The sequence below is a fragment of the Sciurus carolinensis genome, chromosome 15, assembly GCF_902686445.1.
Source record: "Sciurus carolinensis chromosome 15, mSciCar1.2, whole genome shotgun sequence".
Lineage (NCBI taxonomy): Eukaryota > Metazoa > Chordata > Mammalia > Rodentia > Sciuridae > Sciurus > Sciurus carolinensis.
In genome coordinates, this window is record NC_062227.1 from 12,498,950 (window position 1) to 12,519,020 (window position 20,071).

Genomic DNA, 20,071 nt, shown 5'->3' on the forward strand with positions numbered 1-20,071 from the left:
AAATACATCTTGCCCCAGCAAGTAAGTGAGAAGAAGATGGAAGAAATCCCCAAATCTCATAGATTGCATAGCACTGAATTGTCTTTGAGTGAAAGAAAAAAAAAAAAAAAAAAAAAAAAGAAAAGAAAAGAAAAGAAAAATACAGTCAAGAAAGGAGAGTTCCTAGGAGAAAAATAACAACATGCCTTGGTAGGGGAAAAAAAAATGTAAAGGAAATCTCTGAATGAGAAGTCAAGAATCATTGGGTTCTCCTGCTCTATTACTAGTAACTGTGAGACATTCTGCAATTATGTGACTGAATGTTCTCCTGTGAAACAAATAATATGTGCCCAACCAATCAAGATCCCTTCCATCTCCAAAGTCTCCAAGGTTTTATGTCTCCATGGATTAGCTACCTCCAATATCTTGACTTCTCTCGTGGCTCATGCTATTTTTCCTCTGATTCTCTGCTTCCCTGCTTCATTCTGTTGTAAAGATTAACCTTTATTCTTAAAAAAAAAAATACTGAATATCAAGATCTCAGGGAAAATACTGGCTTCATAGAATTTAATGAAATTTGAGTCTATCCCTGTAGCAGTCTTTACTTTGGAAGCTGATATCTTTCTCTGGACTCCTGGTGATGGAGGTTGGATTGCAGGGAAAAACATGCTTTATTTATTTGTTGGTTCAAGTAAAAAAAAAAAAAATCTCCAACTCAGTGAGTTTCAATCATTTCTCACCAATATCTGGAAAAAGAAAATGTTTACTTCCTCATCAAGGATACCGAGCATGTCTTTCCACATCACAAACCTCAGTCTACCTTGTCAAGAGTACCGGGAAGGTTCCATAGATCAGAGGGATCTCGGAATGATGGGAATCCTGGCTGTCCCCAGGGCTCTCCCCTGATTGAGCTGATGGCTGGTGCCGGGGTGTCTGAGGAGCAGCCCACTGAGGAGCAGTGATGCCTTCTTCCTTTAGGAGTCACACTTGTACCTCTGGATCAAGGCTGGGACCCTTCGGAAGCAGCTCCATTCTGCATCGTGAGCTCTTGGTCTCGTGCTGGGCTTGTGTTCCTTCAGCTTTCTGACCCTCCCACAAGAGTCTACAGAAGGCAAGGCAAACCCGACACTCTGACACTCAGTACACTGTGCTGCCGAGCTAGAATACTCTGGAGGTCAGGGGCATCAAGCAAAGTTTCGACTTATGACATTTTCAGGATGTGATGGGTTTATCAAGACATACCGTATTGTATCAAGGAGGATCTGTGCAACATTAAAGTTGATTTCATCTATTTCCTGCTACGTGTGTATGCGTGTGTGTGTGTGTGTGTGTGTGTGTGTGTGTGTGTGTGTGTGTTTTTTTTTGGTGGTGCTGGGGATCAAACCATGAGCCTCATGCACGCCAGGCAAGCACTCTGCCACTAAGCTGCGTCCCCAGCCCTTCCTGATATATTTTTAAAATGTGGTTTCTAGGAAATTTAAAACTCCCTCTGTGTGGTTTGTTTATACTTCTGTTGGGTGGTGCGGCTCCAGTCCAGACACAGCCCGAGTGCTGTTTGAAGAGATTTTACCCCACAAAGACCACGAGGAGTCAGGGGACTCGCTCAACCGACCTGCCTAGGAGTCCCGCCGGTGATTTCTAACTGCTGGCTGAGCTGGAAGCAGGATGATGTAGCAAGTTGAACTGCTCCACGTGCTTCCCTGGGTCAGTCGGGATGACCAAACAGGAGGAGGCTTGCAGACACCCCAGGCTTGGGTGGAATTCAGAAGCGTCTACCCTAGGTAGGCATGAGAAAGAACCGGGAAAAGCCCTCTTACAGGGCTCCAGTGTCCTGGAACTCGGGTTCCCTAATTGGACTAAGGTGATCCAGGAGTGCTAAACTTACTTTTTAAAAAAAATTTTAATTTGTTCTAATTAGTTACACATGACAGAATGCACTTTGAGACAACATACACAAATGGAATATAACTTCTCACTCTTCCGGTTGTACATGATGGAGAATCCCACCAGTTGTGCAGTCATATATGCACATAGGGTAATAATGTTCAATTCATTCTACTATCCTTCCTATCCCTATACTCACTCCCCTCCTTTCACTCCCTTCTGCCCAATCCGAAGTACCTCTATTCTTCTCTAGCCCTGCCCCCCTTATTGTGAATTAACATCTCCATATCAGAGAAAGCATTCAAGCATTCAGCCTTTGGATTTTTGGGATTGGCTTATTTCACTTAGCATGATATTCTCCAGTTCCATCCATTTACTGGCAGATGCCTTAATTTCATTCTTCTTTAAGGCTGAGTAACATTCCATTGTGTATATGTAACACATTTTCTTTTTTTAATTCTTTTTTTTATTTTTACAGACTGCATTTTGATTCATTGTACACAAATGGGGTACATCTTTTCATTTCTATGGTTGTGCATGATGTAGATTCATACCATTCGCGAAATCATACATGTACATAGGGTAATGATGTCTGTCTCATTCCACCATTTTTCATACCCCCCTCCTCCCTCTTATTTCCCTCTACATAATCTAAACTTCCTCCATTCTTCTCTCCCTCCACCCCCATTATGTATCATCATCCACTTATCAGGGAAAACATTGTGCCTTTGTTTTTTTGGGATTGTCTTATTTCACTTAGCATGATATTCTCCAATTTTATCCATTTATCTGCAAATGCCATAATATTATTCTTCTTTATGGCTAAATAATATTCCATTGTGTATGGATACCACAGTTTCTTTATCCATTCATCTGTTGAAGGGCATCTATGTTGGTTGCATAGTTTAGCTATTGTGAGTTGAGCTAACCCTCTTTTTTTAACATCCCTACAGAGGCAAAAATTATTGCAGGAAGATTCTATCACTCAGAGATAGAATTAACACTGCTATTTTTTTTAATCACAATGTCTACCACTCAATCAGAAATAATCTGGAATTTAGGAAGAGAAAACCTTACTTGACCAAGGCAAAGGGTGTGGTTAAACAATAGAAAGAGATCCCAAGAATAGTCTCATAATGAAGTTATCAAGAATGGACATTCAAATCAATACAATCATTATCATTGAGGTCTTAAAAGGCAAGATTGAGTGCTTTGACAGAATACAAAAATATTAAAAAGAGAGTAGATATCCTGGAGTAGAAAAATATAGTGACTAAAATTGAGAACTCAGTTCAGCTGGGTTTGACAACAATTAAGCCAAAGTAGAGCGAGAGCAAGTGATAGGAAAGAAGATTTTCTTGTTTGCCATTTTGCAAGAAATGAAGTCACTACTGGTCATTTTCTTAACTGAAAGCTTTATTCCCAAATATGCTCAAAATTCCAGGATATGCTTTATTTCCTCTGTTCTGCAAGAAAAAATTATATTTTCCCTCATAATAGGTCCTACATGTTTATTTTTGTGTTTTTCTAAATTTTATTCCAGTTTTTGCTATTGGCTATTACTAATGAAATATCCTTTCTCCCTTTCACATAATTCCACATTTTAGTCTCTCAGAAAGCTATTGACCTTTCTATGTTCATTTTTTATCTAGATATGTTAGTAAATTGTTCTAAGAATTATTGAATTGATTCTCTTAAATGGTTAAAATATAATATTTGTTGCAAATCAGAATGCTTTCTGTCATTCTGTCTGACATAAGTAACTACTTCTTATTTTATAAATATACTCTCCATTCCTGGGTTATGTGTTTGTGATGATACTGTCTCAAATGCAGTTTTTTAAAAAAAAATCTGCCATCTCTAATGCAATTTTTTTAAAAAAACTTACCATTGAACTAGATATCTACCACAGATTTATAGTATATGCTTTCTATTCAGTTTAGAGGTTTTATTTTTTCCTGAATTTATTTGTTTATGCAATAATATTAAATGTTAAATTTTACCCTTCCTTCTTTCTTTGGGAGGAATTCATTAAGATATACCAATCTCCTAATGCAGGGGACTTTGTTAATAAAATCCCTAATGATGAACCACTTTTTAATCCCCAAGATAAGACATTTTGGTTATGAAATATGATAGTTTTACTGTTTCTGTTTTTGGCTATTGCTGCCTCTATTTTAAGAAGTAGAGTTTGCCTATAGGTTCTGTTTCTGTGTGTTATCCTCATCCATTTTTGATATCAAAGTTATAAAAGGCTCATAGAATAATGAATTTAAAATTTTTCTTCACTTTGAAGAAAATCTAGAAGAATCAGAAACCAACATTAAAATCATTCTGAGTTCTTTTTGCAAAACTTAGACATTTCACATGACTCTCTTTTCTTCCTTTTAGTTTTTTCTATTTTAATAATCTTCTGGATCATATAGCTCTTCAGGTAATATTATAAAGTTAATTATCTTTAGGAAATAATCCAGTTCATTTGAGTTTTCAAATTAGCAAAAAGTTGCTTCCAAAAATACTGTAGGCTCTGTCTATCATCTGTTAGCTTTAATAAGGTCTAACTTACCATTGACTGAAAGACACATCATTGTTCTATATGAATAATAAAAGTTGACAGCTGTCAGTTTATAGCAAATGGGATTTTGATCTCAGAATATTTTTATATGGTTGAAATAAATCTTTTGTTTAGACTTCTGTAGCTCTGTAGAGTTTTTGGTGCAATAGTGTGCTCATGGCACACATAAAAAGGAAAAATATACTGCTAAGACATTCCTAAAGTCCTTTCCCATCAGGGGCTCTGCCTCACTTCTGGAAACATCTCTGTTATCTCCTTAGCTCTTTCCTTGGCCTCATTCCTCCCTTGTCTGGAATTTCTCTCAACCACTGGGTTTTTCTCAGAAGGACATCTGGTCCTGGAGTCCAGAGTCCCACAGATGCCTTATCCCAAAGCAGAAGTGCTGAGCAAGAGGAGAAAAACTCAAACTCCTTCGCTGTGTTGTCCAGCTGATGCAGGGCCCAGCTGCCAATGTCACCAGCTCCATACAGGCCCACTGAGGACAGACCCTTTAATTCCAGAAGTTCTCCCGTGTCTCTGCAGGGTTTGTGTTTTCTGGTATAGGCAGGCAGCCAGGAGTCAGGCTAGTATGGAGGCTTGTCCCAAAGGCTCTGTTATGATGACCTGTGGTTTTATAGAAGTGACTCTGAATTATAAAACGATGGAGCTAAAATGACCAGCGACTTTAAAGGCAATAAAACCTCATGATGAGACTTAATGGCATAGCAGACCTAATTTCTAGGACTACTTTGAAGGAATGTTATTTTGTTCTTACCAGATGGCGAGCAGATGGCATGATCCTTTCTTGGTATGCAGGGACTCAGATTTATTGCTGAAGGAAAGCAACATCTGGAGCATTGATGTAAAGCGTCTTATCTTACATGATGGGGTTCTTTGAGTTTGGGGGTTTCTGTTGTTTTACATGTAACTGCTGATAGAGCTTATGGGGAAAATGGGGTCCTAACTGCAGGACAGAGGCAGGACTCTGGGACACTCAAGGGGTACCGTACATACTGGAGTTATTGCTCTCTGAGAACACTCCCTGTACTTTCCGCAGGTGAGGAACAGGAATGGGTGCTGCCTAGCACCAACCTGAGGCACAGGAGGGATAAAGTCTCAAGTGTCTTATGCCTCACTGCCAGTCAAAATAACAGGTACCAATTTCAGATGACAGTTTTGAGTTCTAAATTGGGTTGGTGCAAAATTTTATCTGGTTCAGTATTTCCATGCTGTTCTCCTGTTCTGTTTTATCTTGGCCTGTGTGTTCTTCTGCACTGGAAACATTTACATGGCTGCGTGTCGTGAAGTTGGAAATTCGTGATCACTACTCAGACAGCCCAGAGAGCCTTCCTGCTTTCTAGTTCTGAAGCATCTACGGTGCCTTAACAATTGGGGGGTCTCACATCTGGAGTTCATGGCATATCCCAGTGCATTAGCTTCCTTGGAATACTGTAACAAGTTACCAGCCGCTTGGTGGCTTAAACAATAGGAATTAATAATCTCGTTATTCTGAAGGCCAGAATCCCTAAATCAAGGTGTTAGCAGGTCAGTGTTCTCTCCAGAGGGGAGATTCTGTTGTGTCTGGTGGTGTCAGCTTTCTTAGTTCATGGCCACATCACTTCAATATCTGCCTTGATCTTACATCGTCTATTCATTTGTGTGTCTTCTCTTCTGTCACGTGGAAGAATACCTGACATGGGTAGTAGAGTCCTCTGATAATTGGAATGATCTCATCTCAAGATCCTCAATGTAATTACATCTACCAGCAGAATCTCAGAAGATCAACAGCCTTCCTTCATTTTTCTCCTCTCTTGATTCCCTCCCACGTCAGTCAGTAGTGCCCTGCTGATACGTTATCAGAAGCCCAGTGGATCACCTATATATGTCACAGGGATTCACCTCACTAGACAAACCATACCTTCAACACTCCACTTGGAAACCTCTTGAGCAAAATAGGCAAATCCATTGCTTAGAAGTTCATCTTTGCTCACAACTCACAACGCAGTCAGGGCCTCAGCTCTGTTTAACAAGGACTGATGTTCCTGCATTTTCCAACAACATGTTTTGCATTTTATTCTAAGTTCTCAATAAAATACATTTAAGGCTGGGTGTGGTGGTGCACACTTGTAATCCCAGCAGCTAGGAAGGCTGAGGCAGGAGGTTTGAGAGTTCAAAGCCAGCTTCAGCAACTTAGGAGACCCAAAGCAACTCAGTGAGACACTGTCTCTAAATAAAATACAAAAAAGGACTGGGGATGTGGCTCAGTGGTTAAGTACCCCTGGGTTCAATCCCTAGTTCAAAAAAACCAAAAATACATTTAAGGCCCACATTTCCACCAACATTGTTTATGTCCACACATGCATTTTCTAAGATTCAAGATTTCTTTACTAGTCTCTTTAGTTTCTCCCGGGTTCTCTCACTTGCAGTGCCTTAACATTCATAATACTGTCAATAGTCCTTTCAGGGCAATGTAAGATTTTTTTCTATAAAACACTCAAAATCAATGCAACTTCTGATCATTGCTCAATTTTGACATAATTCCCACATTTCTGGAGAGCTGTAATAGAAGCATCCCACTTTCCAGTTTAAAAAAAAAATCTGTATTAGCTTCCTGTGGCTGCTATAACAAATTAACACAAACTGGATGGAGTAAAACAACATAAATTTGTTCTTTAACTATTTTGGATGCCAGATTATCAAGTCAAGTTTCCAGCAGGTCCATGTTCTATCAAGAGGCTGTGGGGAGATCATTTCCTTGCCTCTGCTGTCTTCTGGTATTTTCCAGCTGCCTTGGCTTTACGGCTGCACCGCTCCAGTCCCTACCCCTGCCTTCACATTGCCTTCACTTCCCTGGGTCCATCTTCTCCATATCTGTTTCTTATGAGGATGCTTGTCCTACATACAGAAGATGCAGGATGATCTCCTCATCTCATGATCCTTAATTTAATTACATCTTCGAAGACCCTTTTATAAATATGCAAATACAGAGTCCAGGGATTTATACAGACCCAGTTTTTTGGAGAAGATCATTATTGATCCTGCAACACCAAAGCTCAGAATTTATCATTGACCAAAATTATCAGGTGTCATTTGGAAAATGAACTGAATCACTGTGGAACTTTCATGAAGAGCACCTGGGCTGTGAATTGTGTTCTTTCCTTGGAAGACCTGGGAATGTTTCCCATGAAATGCTCATCTGCATCCGTTAAGGAAGGATGGAATGTTCAAGTGGCGTGAAAGTATGATTCCCCTTTATTGATGTTTTTTCAATAGGAGCTTCACTCACACCAATAGGGGTGATGCTATCTGCGAGTGTTGGAGAATGCTTACATTTTGTAAGCAGGATCAAAAAGAATTCCTAGATTACTTAAACGGTCCTTTGCTTTGACTTGGATTTTAGAAGGAAAAGGACCTTTAAAATGTACAAAAGTCACCGTGAGTGTGAGAAAACAGAATGAAACAAATCAAAATAAATAAACACAAACCAGATAATTCCTAAACATTTGAACCGGACCATACAAGAATTGAAAATTTTTCTGTTAGAAGTTAGTCATAATCTTAGTACTCGATGCTTAAGATGGTAGTACTGAAAAAGAAAACCAAATACTACATTTTACTTTTGAATGTAGATTCCGGTATTGTGAATTAAAATAGGAATATACAATATTATGAATGTGCTGTTTCCCATAAAAAGTCAGGTTTAACTCCAGTAATATTTGGTTAACAATATGGTAGTGTTATTAAATAATGAATAGAATAAAATATTTATTACAATGTTTAAGATATAAAGAGTAATTTTACAACCCTCAACTTGCACTCATTGATCAAAGAAAAAAAAACTACCACTAAGTTTCTGGGGTCCGATCTGCCTTGCTGAATTCCACTCTTTCCTAGGTTCATGTGGCCTTTTTCCTGTTCTTTTCCCTCAGAACTAAACATTATCCTAATTTTTTGTGGTTTTTGTTTTCTCAGTTTTCCTTAGAGTTCTATTCAATATGTGCATATCTTTAAAAGGCATGCTGTTCGGTTTTTAAATGTTTTGAGTTTTACATGAATACATGGGTATTTATGACTCACCATGATCAAAATGTTTTAGCTAAATAACTTGTCTGTGTATTGATTATGATTCAGATTCATTCATTTTGACTCCTGTGTAGAATTCCACCAAGTGAATGGACCCCAATTCAGTTATCCAATCTGCTCTTGGTGAGCTGTAGTTGTACGTGGTCTCTTGATGTGAGAAGCCCTGTTTGCAGACTCCGTATATTCTGACACACACATTTCTCAAGAGTAGATCTAGGAATGGGATTTGTTTTCTGAGACTCAGTGGTTGTACCAATTTAGCTTCTCAATAGCAGTACCCAGAGCTCCCCATCCTCACAACACCTAAAACCTCATCAGACTGAAATTGTTTCCAACAGATCATGTGTGTGAAATGGGAACTCTTGAGGGGTTGACTTGCATGGCCTACATTTTTTCAAACTAACATATAAAAATTGCACATATTTATGGGGTAATGTGCTATTCTAATACACATATACATGACACACCAGAATTTATTTCTCCTAACTGTGGCTTAGACCCCATTGAGAAGCTTTCCCAACGGTCCCCCTCCCCCATCGCTCTCTCAACTTCCATGACAGCAACATCTTTAGTGTTCACGCGAGTGAGATCATGTGCTATTGGTCTTTCTGTACCTGGCTACTTTCACTTAACACAGAGTCCTCTATTTCCATCTGTGCTGGAGTTGACAGAATTTCATCCTTTCCAGAGTGAGTGGTGTCTCATTGTGTATATATTCTGCATTTTTCTTTATGGTCATTGAGCATGTCACAGGTTTTCCATGAAGTAAACAATTTCAACTCTTCTAATTATGAGAGTCTAAAAGTGGCATCTCCTATCCATATTTACAGTGGTTTTTAATAAGTAATTTAATAAATAATTTATAGTTAAAGTGATTGTATATATTTTAGTAGTATCAACATTAATACTGAAGTACATAATAATTTTAATTAATTTATAGTTAGTTGTGTAACTTCATAATTTTTGACCTTGAATTACACAAAGGTATTGTCCATTTATAAAATTTTTAAGAAAATAAAACTAGGTGATAATCCCTGTTTAGTCATCTTAGGGAGATAAATTCTTAGATGTTTTTTGTCATTTAACAGGTGTGATTTTTGTTTGCATTATTTTCTTATGAGACTGAAGTATCTTTTGAATAATTTCAGTTCTTAATTTAATGAACTAGAAATTTAAAATCTTTGTGTCTTTTATTGGTTCACGATATTTGAGTCTTATTTAAAAGATGTTCTCATCATCAATATAATAAAAATAACTTCTATCATCATCTAATAGTTCATAAGTTTGATTTCTATAATTGATTACAGTAGTTTTATAATCTTGCCTTGCTTCTTAATAACTAATGAGGTTTTTTTCCCAATGTGCTCAACTCTTTGAATGTTCTTTCTGAAAAACTAGTAAAGTTCATTTTCTCTGTACATATTTCTTCAACTACTGTCTTCAAACACAATACAATTCATTAACCATCCATAAACAGCTTTGTTTGCTTGGTTAACGAAAAAGCCATCTGGAAGCTTACTTAGAGTACATATGAGTGTGTGTGTGTGTGTGTGTGTGTGTGTGTGTGTAGACATAGTCCCAGCATAATGCGAGGTGCACCTGTGTAAGTGCATGTACGTACTTACATAATTTGGGGGAAACTATTTTACTGTGATGAAGTTTTACATTTTAAAGTTCCTAATTTTTCTGCCTGTGATTGGAAATCTGATGATGAATGCTCAGCCTGGTAATATCAATGTGTATTATATTCTGTGGCACCGTGATAGTGTCATTGCATAATAAAGCCATGCTTTGCCATCCAATCAGATAGCAAAATAAAATCTACACTGCTCTGTGACTTGAAAGTGTGAGTTCCATCTCTTGATTTGCATCATGAAGATGCACCAAAATTAAATGAATGCAATGTGCCACGGTCTGGTGGTACAAACCTCCCTGGGAAAAGTCACTTGCATGATGAAGACATCACTGGGACCGTGGTGCACTGGGGTGCGAAGCCAGGGGAATGCTGTCTGGTCTTGGCCACAGTTGCTCAACTCTGCAGTTACCACGGGAAAGCAGCCGTAGGCAGGATGCCTGTGAGTAAGCGCGACTCCATGTGCCAATAAAACTTTACTTTTAGACACCACAATTTCCATCCCACACAATTTTTTATATCGTGAAATGTTAATCTCATTTTATTAAAAAAAAAAAACTTTAAAATGCGAACTTAATTCCCTAGATTTAGCTATTGTCTAATGTCAAAGGTTTTGCCTGGAATAAATATTAGTGTCCCTAATGACAGTAGATTTGTGGCTTTTAGTTTTTCACTCTGAAATCTGAAAGATCCTTCCAAAGCATGTCTATGCATTTGCAATTATTGTCATTGAAATGGATGAATGGCAATGATTTTGTGGTATAATTATTCTGAATAAAAAATTGATAAAAGAGCATGTTTGGAAGGATATTGGGGAAAATACCCTGGAGATTCTATTTTAAGAATTGCTAAAATATTTATGAAGGAATGTAATCCCCATGACGTGGGGGTTAAATCTGAAATTTGAATGTTGGAGACATGGGACGATACTTAAGGGCGGTCACTGCTATTTTGAAAGAGATGCATTTGAAGGGTGATCTCCACATGCAGGAATGGTCCTGTTTGACTTGGCTCCCTTTTAGGGCCAAAGTGTACCGGCCCCTCCTCTTGTCTAGATGCAAGACTGTGAGTCAACTGGAATGCAGTGGGAGACTAGCCATTTGCAGCTGTGCAGCGCTGTGACCAGCACACCTGGAGTCTCTGTCCTGTGCATGGACTGTGCTTCTGAAGGATCTTCCCTTCCTCTGTGGCCTGGGTCCTGGGCCTTCTTCATGAGGTGGACAGTGTCCCCTGCCTTGCATGTCACTGGCTGAGACAAAAACCTTAACAGCAAAGCTGGCTGATCTGACCCTGGTATCTTTGCTCTCAGTGTCTCTGTTTTTATATGTGCTGTGTTTATTAACTCCAAGCATGTTTTGTCCATATTTTTCCCCTCTTAATCTCTTCAATCCATCTGTGTCTTCTGAGTACTTAATTACATGAATGGTTTTGATTTGTTTCTCCTAAAATGTGTCAAAGTGTGGTCTGGCTGTCTGTGCAATGTTCGCTGTCTGAGAATGCCCCCGGACCCTTGCTGACAATAAGAAATCACATTTTGATGCCTGTAAGCCAGGTCACTCATAAAGTGTTTTTTAAGTTTGCACCAATTTCAGTCAAGACTCCTTCCTGCCTTCGTGATCTGCGTTCAGCAGTCAATGGCCGAGCCCACTAAGCAATGCAAGCTGGGTTCTTGTGCCCAGTATCTCTTTACCCCACACAAGTCATTCCAGTCTCTGGAGTCCTGGGGTGGCAGCATGGCCAGCAGGACTGTGCCTTCTCACAGGGGCTGCAGGACTCATCCCACTGGAGTTCTTGGTCTGGATGGGACAGCAGTCACCAGAGAGCAAAGTCTTGCACTGCTGTCCTGTGCAGAGAGTGGCCATTCAATTTCAACTCCTCAGTTAACGCAGATTTTCTTATCGATGTGTGCCATGTGAAAGATTGCTGTTTGTCTTGGAAACAGAAGGAGACCAAAGCTGATGACTGAGATTGAAGCCCACATTCTTTGAAGCCAGAGAGTTCTGCACTGCTTGTGTTGGAGTTAGTCCTGGGAGATGGTCAAACAAGAGTTAGCTGACTTTGATCCACATTCACATATACTTCCTCTCACACCTCCCGTGTTACCAAAGAGGTGGCTGCTGACGTCATCTGGAAACATTTTATCAGTGTTCAGTCAACTTTCATCTTGAGCTTATTGAGAAATTTAAATGGAGAGAGCAAATGTGAATTAATCTCACCTCCATTATGTGTGTGGGGGGTGGTATGGGTATGCACATGTGCACACTAATTCAGATGGGGTGGTGATAGATGAAGTCCATACTATGCAATAATTTTCTATTTCTAACATCACAAATTTTACTACTAATTTTCTGAGATAGAAGCATAAAAGCTCTAGAATTTTTCATTGTTCAACACCCTTGGGAAAGGTTGGAAACAGGGCCTTGAGAAGTCAGGTGTTTATCCAGAGACACAGGTTGCAGAAAAGTTTTGTCTAGAGCTGAGTTCCCTGTGTTCCTGGGTTCCTTCCATTCCAGGTGTTGATGTCACTGTGTCTACACTCTATGTGGACACACATGCACACACAATCACAGATGTCCTTCATAATCTCTGTGGAGGGAAGAGGAAAGAGAATCCTGATATATTATAGAATTACTGACGGATCTCTTTCCAAGTCCTAAGAGTCATCCTTCCCCCGTCCCTAACCCTGACTTCCTCCACCCCATCCCCCACTGTCTTCGACAAAGTCATTTCTACATGAAATTTATGTAGCTGAAACTGACACTCAAATTTTGGAAAGAAAGCAGTCAGCCACATTAGGGTAAGATGGTGGGAGTCCTCTGGCAGTTTAGATCTTGCTGGTGAGGGTGTCTCTTGGCCAGCGGCCAGCAGGCATCTTCTTCTCACCGTGTGAAAGTTTGCTTCGGCTCAGACGTGGAGGCTCTATCAGAGGGAAAGGAAAGTGAAAACACTGAGCCCAAGTTGAAGCCCCAACAGAAGTTTCAAGAGCCTAGAACCAGCCGTTCTAATCTGTCACTGATTCAAGCTGACACGTCTCCAGTCAGTACTGATTCTTTTCCAAACAGGGAAAACAATCTACACTTTGTTTGACCTGTTGGAACAAAGTGGAGGAGGCGGTGGTTTAGCTGTGATTAAGCTTTGAGGCTGAAAAATCCAGCTATCTGGAAAGACCCTCAAAGGACCATGTGTGGAAGGCTTGGTTCTTAGCTTGCAGGGCTATTGAGAGGTGGGGGAGCCTTTGGAGGTGGAACCCAGGGGGAGGATACTAGGTCATTGGGGATGTGGGTGGGGGAACCTGGTCTCCTCCTCTTTCTCTTGATTCCATTGCTGGCGGTGACATGAGCAGCTTCTCTCTGCTACCATGCCTCCTCACATGATGGGCTACCTTGCCACAGGCCCAAGAGCAGGAGAGTTATCTGATCACTCAAGGAAACCTCCAAAACCTGGACCCCCAAATACCTTTTCTCTTTATAAGTTGATGATCTCACGTTCTGTGATAGCAATGAAGAGCTGATTAATACAAAACCTGTGTCCGTTTTCTCTCACCTGCTACCAAAGAGATGGTGGTCACCTTTTGTCACTAAGAGCTGTCAGAGAAGTGATCGGATGGGCCTGGGTCTCACTGAGGAGCACCCAACACCAAGTTTGTTGACTCCCTAGCCTTATTTGTTGGAACTAATGACACGTTAACTAACTCAGGCTGACTCCTTACTCCCTGGCGGGTGAGCAAGATCAAGGCCTCAAAGGTGGTTTCAAAGGTTAATGACGATAAACCGGACCACCGTCAGGGATTGGTTAACAACAGTTCCGCAAACGTGATCAGCTCGTGCTGCCATATAGTCCTATGGGACTCGCACGTGCGTGAACCCCCAGTGCCTTGCTGACCTTTAAGCTGATTGGTTCCTGCCTAGCCCCCAACCTACATAAAAGCTGTGTGACTTCCTCAATAAACGAGGTCCTGCTGTGACTGGTCTCCCTGATGCGTCTGATTGTCCTCCGCCCGGAGGGCTAGGAGCGGGTGGTCAGTTGGCCCTACCTATCCCAGTCTGACCTTGTTGGGGAGTGTCACCTTCCCTTGTCACTGGTCGAGAAGAGCAAGGGGGCTCAAGACCCCGACACTTATTGAGCAGTTACTTGTTATTATTTGCTATTATTTGAAGGTCTACAAGGCCTGTTGCACCTTCTTTTTCATGATTTTGTATCTTTTATTTTTGATTGTTTTAATTGTGCATATTAATTCCATTCAGGGTGATGTCTCCACGCAGGCGTTCACTAATCACATCCACTTTCCCTTCATCCTCCCTCCCTCCTGCTCACACCTTTCTTGGTCCCTATTAATCACTGTTTTATTTTCAAGTTAACACTTTTTAGCTTTCACATATGAGAGAAAACATGCTGTCCTTATCTTTCTGTGTCTGGTTTACTTCACTTAGTATAATGTCCTCCAGTTCCATCCATTTTGCAGCAAATGGTGGAAATTCGTTCTTCTTTACGGCTGAATATTCCATTGCGTATATACCGCATTTTTTTCATGCGTCCGTTGTGGCTGTTGGGGACAGTGCCAAACACCATCCAGCTATCCCTTTCTGGGTGTATATCCAAAGGAGATGAAATCAGTAATCAAAGAGATATCTGTACCTCGTGTTTTCTTATTTTTTTTTTAAATTTGGCTCTTTGTTTTTAAATTACTTTAAATTTATAAAAGAAGTTCAAATATAGAGCTGCAAGTTCCTGGCCCTTCCCTCAGCTTCCTCATGGAGGAAGGCCTTCCTCACCTCAGAAGGCCATGGTGAGTTTACCAGCAATCCGATACTACTAACTAAACTGCAGACTACTCAGAGTTCATCAGATGAGTTTGCTTTTTTCTTCTGTGTTCCATTTTGGACATCACACTGCATTTCACTCCTTCCTCCTTAGTCTCCAATCTGTAGCCTCTGAATAATACCTGTCAAGTTTTTTGCAGAATCCCCCAAAGGGGCCTCGTAGGGCGTTTCCTCCTGGTGACAGTTGTGAACTGGGGGAAAGACTACCAGAGAGGGGGTTGTCAGTCTCCTCTTACATGGAGGGAGGCATGGTATCAACGTGACTCCTCATCTGTGATGGTGGCCTGGCCATGATGTCAGCCAGCTTTCTGTCCTGCAAACTCAGTAACCTCCCTTTCCATAGATTGTGGCTTAGTGGGGACAGGGGTGAGGGGAGCTGAGCTGAGCTTCCCAGAGGGAGGAGTGTTGAAGAATCTGTGGACGTGTATTAAAACCACCACATGGTAGGGGAATGGGGTGGGGGATTCTTTCCGGCTACGCCGACATCCTGGTTCTCATCAAAGTTCTGACCACTAACTAGCACTAGCAGTGGACTTGCCTGGATAAATGGTCCCTGGGGTTTCCTCACGGTGATTCCTATTTTCCCCTGTCTTCTGAGTTTATTAATTGCTACTGCTCTGTGAGCAAGATGTGTTCCTCCCTCCCATTCCATCATATGTACCAGCCTGGACTCACGGCCATTCATTCTGTTCCTTGGGGTATAATCAGAGCCTACGATTGTTTTTGTTGCTAAAATTATTCTAGCTTTCACCACTGGCACTCTGGAAGGGTTGTTCCTATTGAAAGGTTCCTGTTTCCAACCTCTTTCCCCATTTTTAACAACCTGCTCACATTCTGGAAGAACAAAATGCTCCAAGCTCATCTTGAATTGTCCTCTCCCTAGTGCGGGATGAGACTTTTCTCCACAGAGCCCTTGTTCTGCTTATGGGAAACTGATACAGCTGTTGAGTATGCTTACTGCAACCGGAGTGTCATTTTTAAGCCTTCTCAGCAAAAGAAGTACAAAAATATGCATGTATATCGACCCTTGAGTGTGTGTGTCCATGTGTGTGTGTTTCTGTGTATTCAGTCACAAGCATATTAAAATAAACAGGGGCTCACGTTGCTCTCGTTGACTGTAATGAGGAAGGATAGGGTTCATTCTGGCATCTCCACCCCTTCCTTCTTTGTGACTTTCTCTGTGGGTAAGGAAACTGGATCTCATTTACCTACAACATCTTCACAGATTTGTTTAATCCTAGCTTGCAGATAAAGTGGCTGCAGAATTGCTAAATCCTAATCTGTGAGGAAAAAAAAATTACTAGCATATATGCCTTAGGTATATTTTTTCATCTGTAGCCTTATAGTATCCTGTCAGAAGATCATTTAAAAATAACCATGCCCATCATAAATACCCCTTCTCCCACCCCATTCTCTACTCCTGATCCCTCTTAACCTACCCAGGTTTTCCCATTGAAGGGACCACATTCCAAGGCACGGTACAAATTCTGCATCATTATTGTTTTGTCTCACTGTCTAAGATGGAGGGGACATTGTTGCTTTTGTTCACTGTCACCTCAGAGTGGCTGGCACCTGGTAGTTCTCAAACATACCCATTAAATGAGGAGAGCACAGGAAATTGGAGATCTGCTCCTGGAAATATTGCCTAAATTGTTTGGGTAAGGCCTAAACATTGGGATTTTTTTTTTTATTGTGGTTTCTTGTGTCTGACTTAAGTCCCTTAACATACTGTCTGTAAGGTTCACACCTGTTGTAGCATGGGTCGGACCTCCTTCCTTTTCATCCACCCTCAAGGTGAACGATGTTCCGTTGTGTGGATGGATCACACTTTGCTTATCCATTCATCTATTGATGGATTCTTGGGTTGCTTCCATTTTTGGGGTGTTGTGAATAATGATTCTGTAAACCACACGTTTACAAATATCTCTTCAAGTCCCTGCTTTTAATTCCTTTGGTTATGTATACCCAGAAGTGAGGCAGCCTAAAATTGGGATTTTGATGTGGCTTTCCAGGTGACTCTGATGTGCATACAGTCAAGGTTGCAAACCCACATCTAAAGTCTTTGTCACACTCCTAATGAGAGAGGCTGCCCCAGGGTCCAGTGGGTAAAATACTTCACTGATATTCTTTGAATGGATGAATTCATAATGAAGTTCTTGGGTGCCACACAAAAATTCAGACACATATTTCTAGAAGGAAAAAAAAAAGTTGGGTGTTAAAGCGGAAGGAATTTTGACAAGTGGTTTTTAGAAAGTAGTTATAATATCTGAAAGCCGTTTCCTTCATTTTTATCTCCCACTCCAATGCATAAGTCAGCTCTCTGCCAACCCAGCCAACACAGACTTTAATGGGACCAGGAAAGGGGAGATGCAAGCCATTTTCACAATCCTTAAAACATGGAAACAGCCAAAGTGTCCATCCACTGATGACTGGATAGAGAAAATATGGCACATGTACACAAGGGAATACTCTCCAGCCATAAAAAGAATGAAATCCTGTCAAGTGTGACATGGTACAGGAGGTCATTATGTTAAGCGAAATAAGCCAGGTACAGCAAGACAAAGTACCACACAATCTCAGTCATATGTGGCCTCTAAAAAGTTGATCTCATAGAACATGAGAGTATAAGGGTGGTGACCAGAGACTGAGGAGAGAAGTGGGGAGGGGGGTCCTAAGTTACAATGAGATAGTAGGGTGACCATAGATAATGACAGTACTGCAATATCTCACAACATCTCAAAAAGTTAGAAGAAAGGACTTTGAAAGTTTTTACTATAAAGAAGTGACAAGTGATGAGGAGGTAGATACATATACCTGATTTAAACATTACACAATAGGTACATGAATCAAAATATCACATTGCCCCACTAATAGGTGCAGTTTTAATGTCTTCATATATCACTTAAAATAAATTTAATTAAAAATAAATACATATGAATCCATCTTATTCAGATCATTAAAATAAAATGTTTTATGTGAGCTGTCGACCACAGTTCGGTTTTTCTCCAAGCAAAAAACAAAAACAAAAACAAAAAAACCCAGAATACCTTTGCAGTGAAAATTCACTGGATAGGACTTCCTGTTTTCAGATGAACAATAATTTATTTCTGTTGAACTCCAACTGGGCAGAGGGGGAGGAGAGGAAAATGAGATGGTGCTTCCCGGCCTGCCTACACCTCTTGCCTTCCCTGGGGTTTTGGTAGGAAGAGCAAAGGAGAGACCCAGAGCTTCTGAAAGTGCCCCTGCGCCACTTTGGAAGGAAGTGCAACTTGGCAGGATTCTCGCCACCATCTCCAAGGTCAGAGGTTTTGCAGTAGTCCTGACACATGGCTGTCCTGGACTTCAGCAAGGAGCTAGCGGCACCGGCCCCTCTGCAGGGCCCAGGGTCAGGCAGCCTCTGGGAGGCAGTGCTGCGTCCCAGCATCTCAAACCATAAGTGGTTGGGCTCTCAGGACAGAGGCTTGGGGAACTGCACCAGGGTCAGTGGGGTTAGCAGGGAAGGAGCCTCTGCCTCACCAAGCTTGGATCGTCCTGTTGCCCTAGAAGTGAGAGGGGAGGTGGGGCAGGGTATGCTCAGAGCCCACGGCTGCCCGCCCACGGAGAGGAGGCCTGCGGCATGGTAAATCTTCCTGGTTCCTGCTCCCTGGAGTTATAAGGTCATTGTTCAGTGGAATGGTAGCCATTGTGCTCTACAGCTGGGCCTCAGTCCGCCCCCCACGTCCCCACAGTGGCCCAGCTGCGTAGGGTTAGGGGTCGAGGACAACACCCAGGGGCAGTTATTATTTCGGAGAGTGGTGGCTACACAGGTTTTCAGTTAATTGGATAAGCTCTTGTTCCTGCAGCCTGGCGCCCATTTATCTTGGGCTATCGGGCAGCCTTTCATTTTGTTTTTTGCTCTGCTCAGGCCACTAATACTCGCTGGCTCTTCAATTAGGTAGGTGCAGCCCTGGCTGAGAACTCCCCACCCTCTCCCGTTCATACTCCTACCTCTGTCTTGCACACACACACACACACACACACACACACACACGCACACACACCACACCAGCTCCTGATGCCCGCTGAGTTTGGACATCTTTTCCAACTACCTGCATGATAAAAAACAAATGCAAAGAGGGTAAGGAAGGCGCCTGTTCGCTCTTCTTTATCCACAAGTTGACTTCTAGCCCCCAATTTTCCCCTGGAGGACTCTGCATCCCACTGGCCCCTGGGGACTGACCAAATACATGCAATGTCCTGCTCTCAGGGAAACTGCTGGCTTGTGATTTCCCTTCCAGAAAACAGAGAAGTAGCTGCAGTAATGGATTTGCCAAATGATGAAAGTCCTCATTCCACTTAATAGTGTTCACCATTAATATTCATTCCAGGAAGAGCAAGTTGGCCACACTGTTTTTCTGAGGGACAGATGAAGAGGTGAAGGAGGAAGGAAGGATGAGATGAATTTTTCCAGTTGTTCTTCCTGTGTCTCCAAGTAGGAAGTGTATTTGTTTATGAGACATATAACCGAAACAAAAATTTCATGAAAAGTTTGTCTTACTGTATATGATAAAGAAAAATGAACAAATATAAAGTCTAACTCTCAGAACTTTTGAATTGAAACTCCCAGCAAATCATTCAGATTCAGAATTAACAACCAAAAAATTTGCTTAGGATCCTGACTTGCCAAATTGATTTTCCTTTCCACTAATGGGTAGCAACCCACATTCTCAAAACTGCTGACATGATCGTGTGCCAGATGTGAGATGCTGGCACATTTCATTTAACATGCACAAAATGCATATGAGGACAATATTAATAGCTCCATTTTACAGGTGAGCAAACTAAAACCTCAGTCAGTTTATGTAACTCAGAGAAAGCCTTTGCCTAATGAAAGCCAGTTTGGCAGAAAGTACCATACTCTTCCGTGGAAGGACTGGACATTTCCTCTGCTTGGAGTGTGGCGGCACCTCCCCGCAGCTGGGCCCATCCAGAGTGTCTGTGAGCAACAACTGCTCTTTCAAAGCCTGTGCTTGAGAGCAACGTGAGGTTGCCTAAGCAGCGGCCTGCCCAGGCCTCTGCCTTTGTCACCAGTCTTGCCAATGGAAGCCTACTGGCCCAACTGCGGGTGCATTTTCTGCA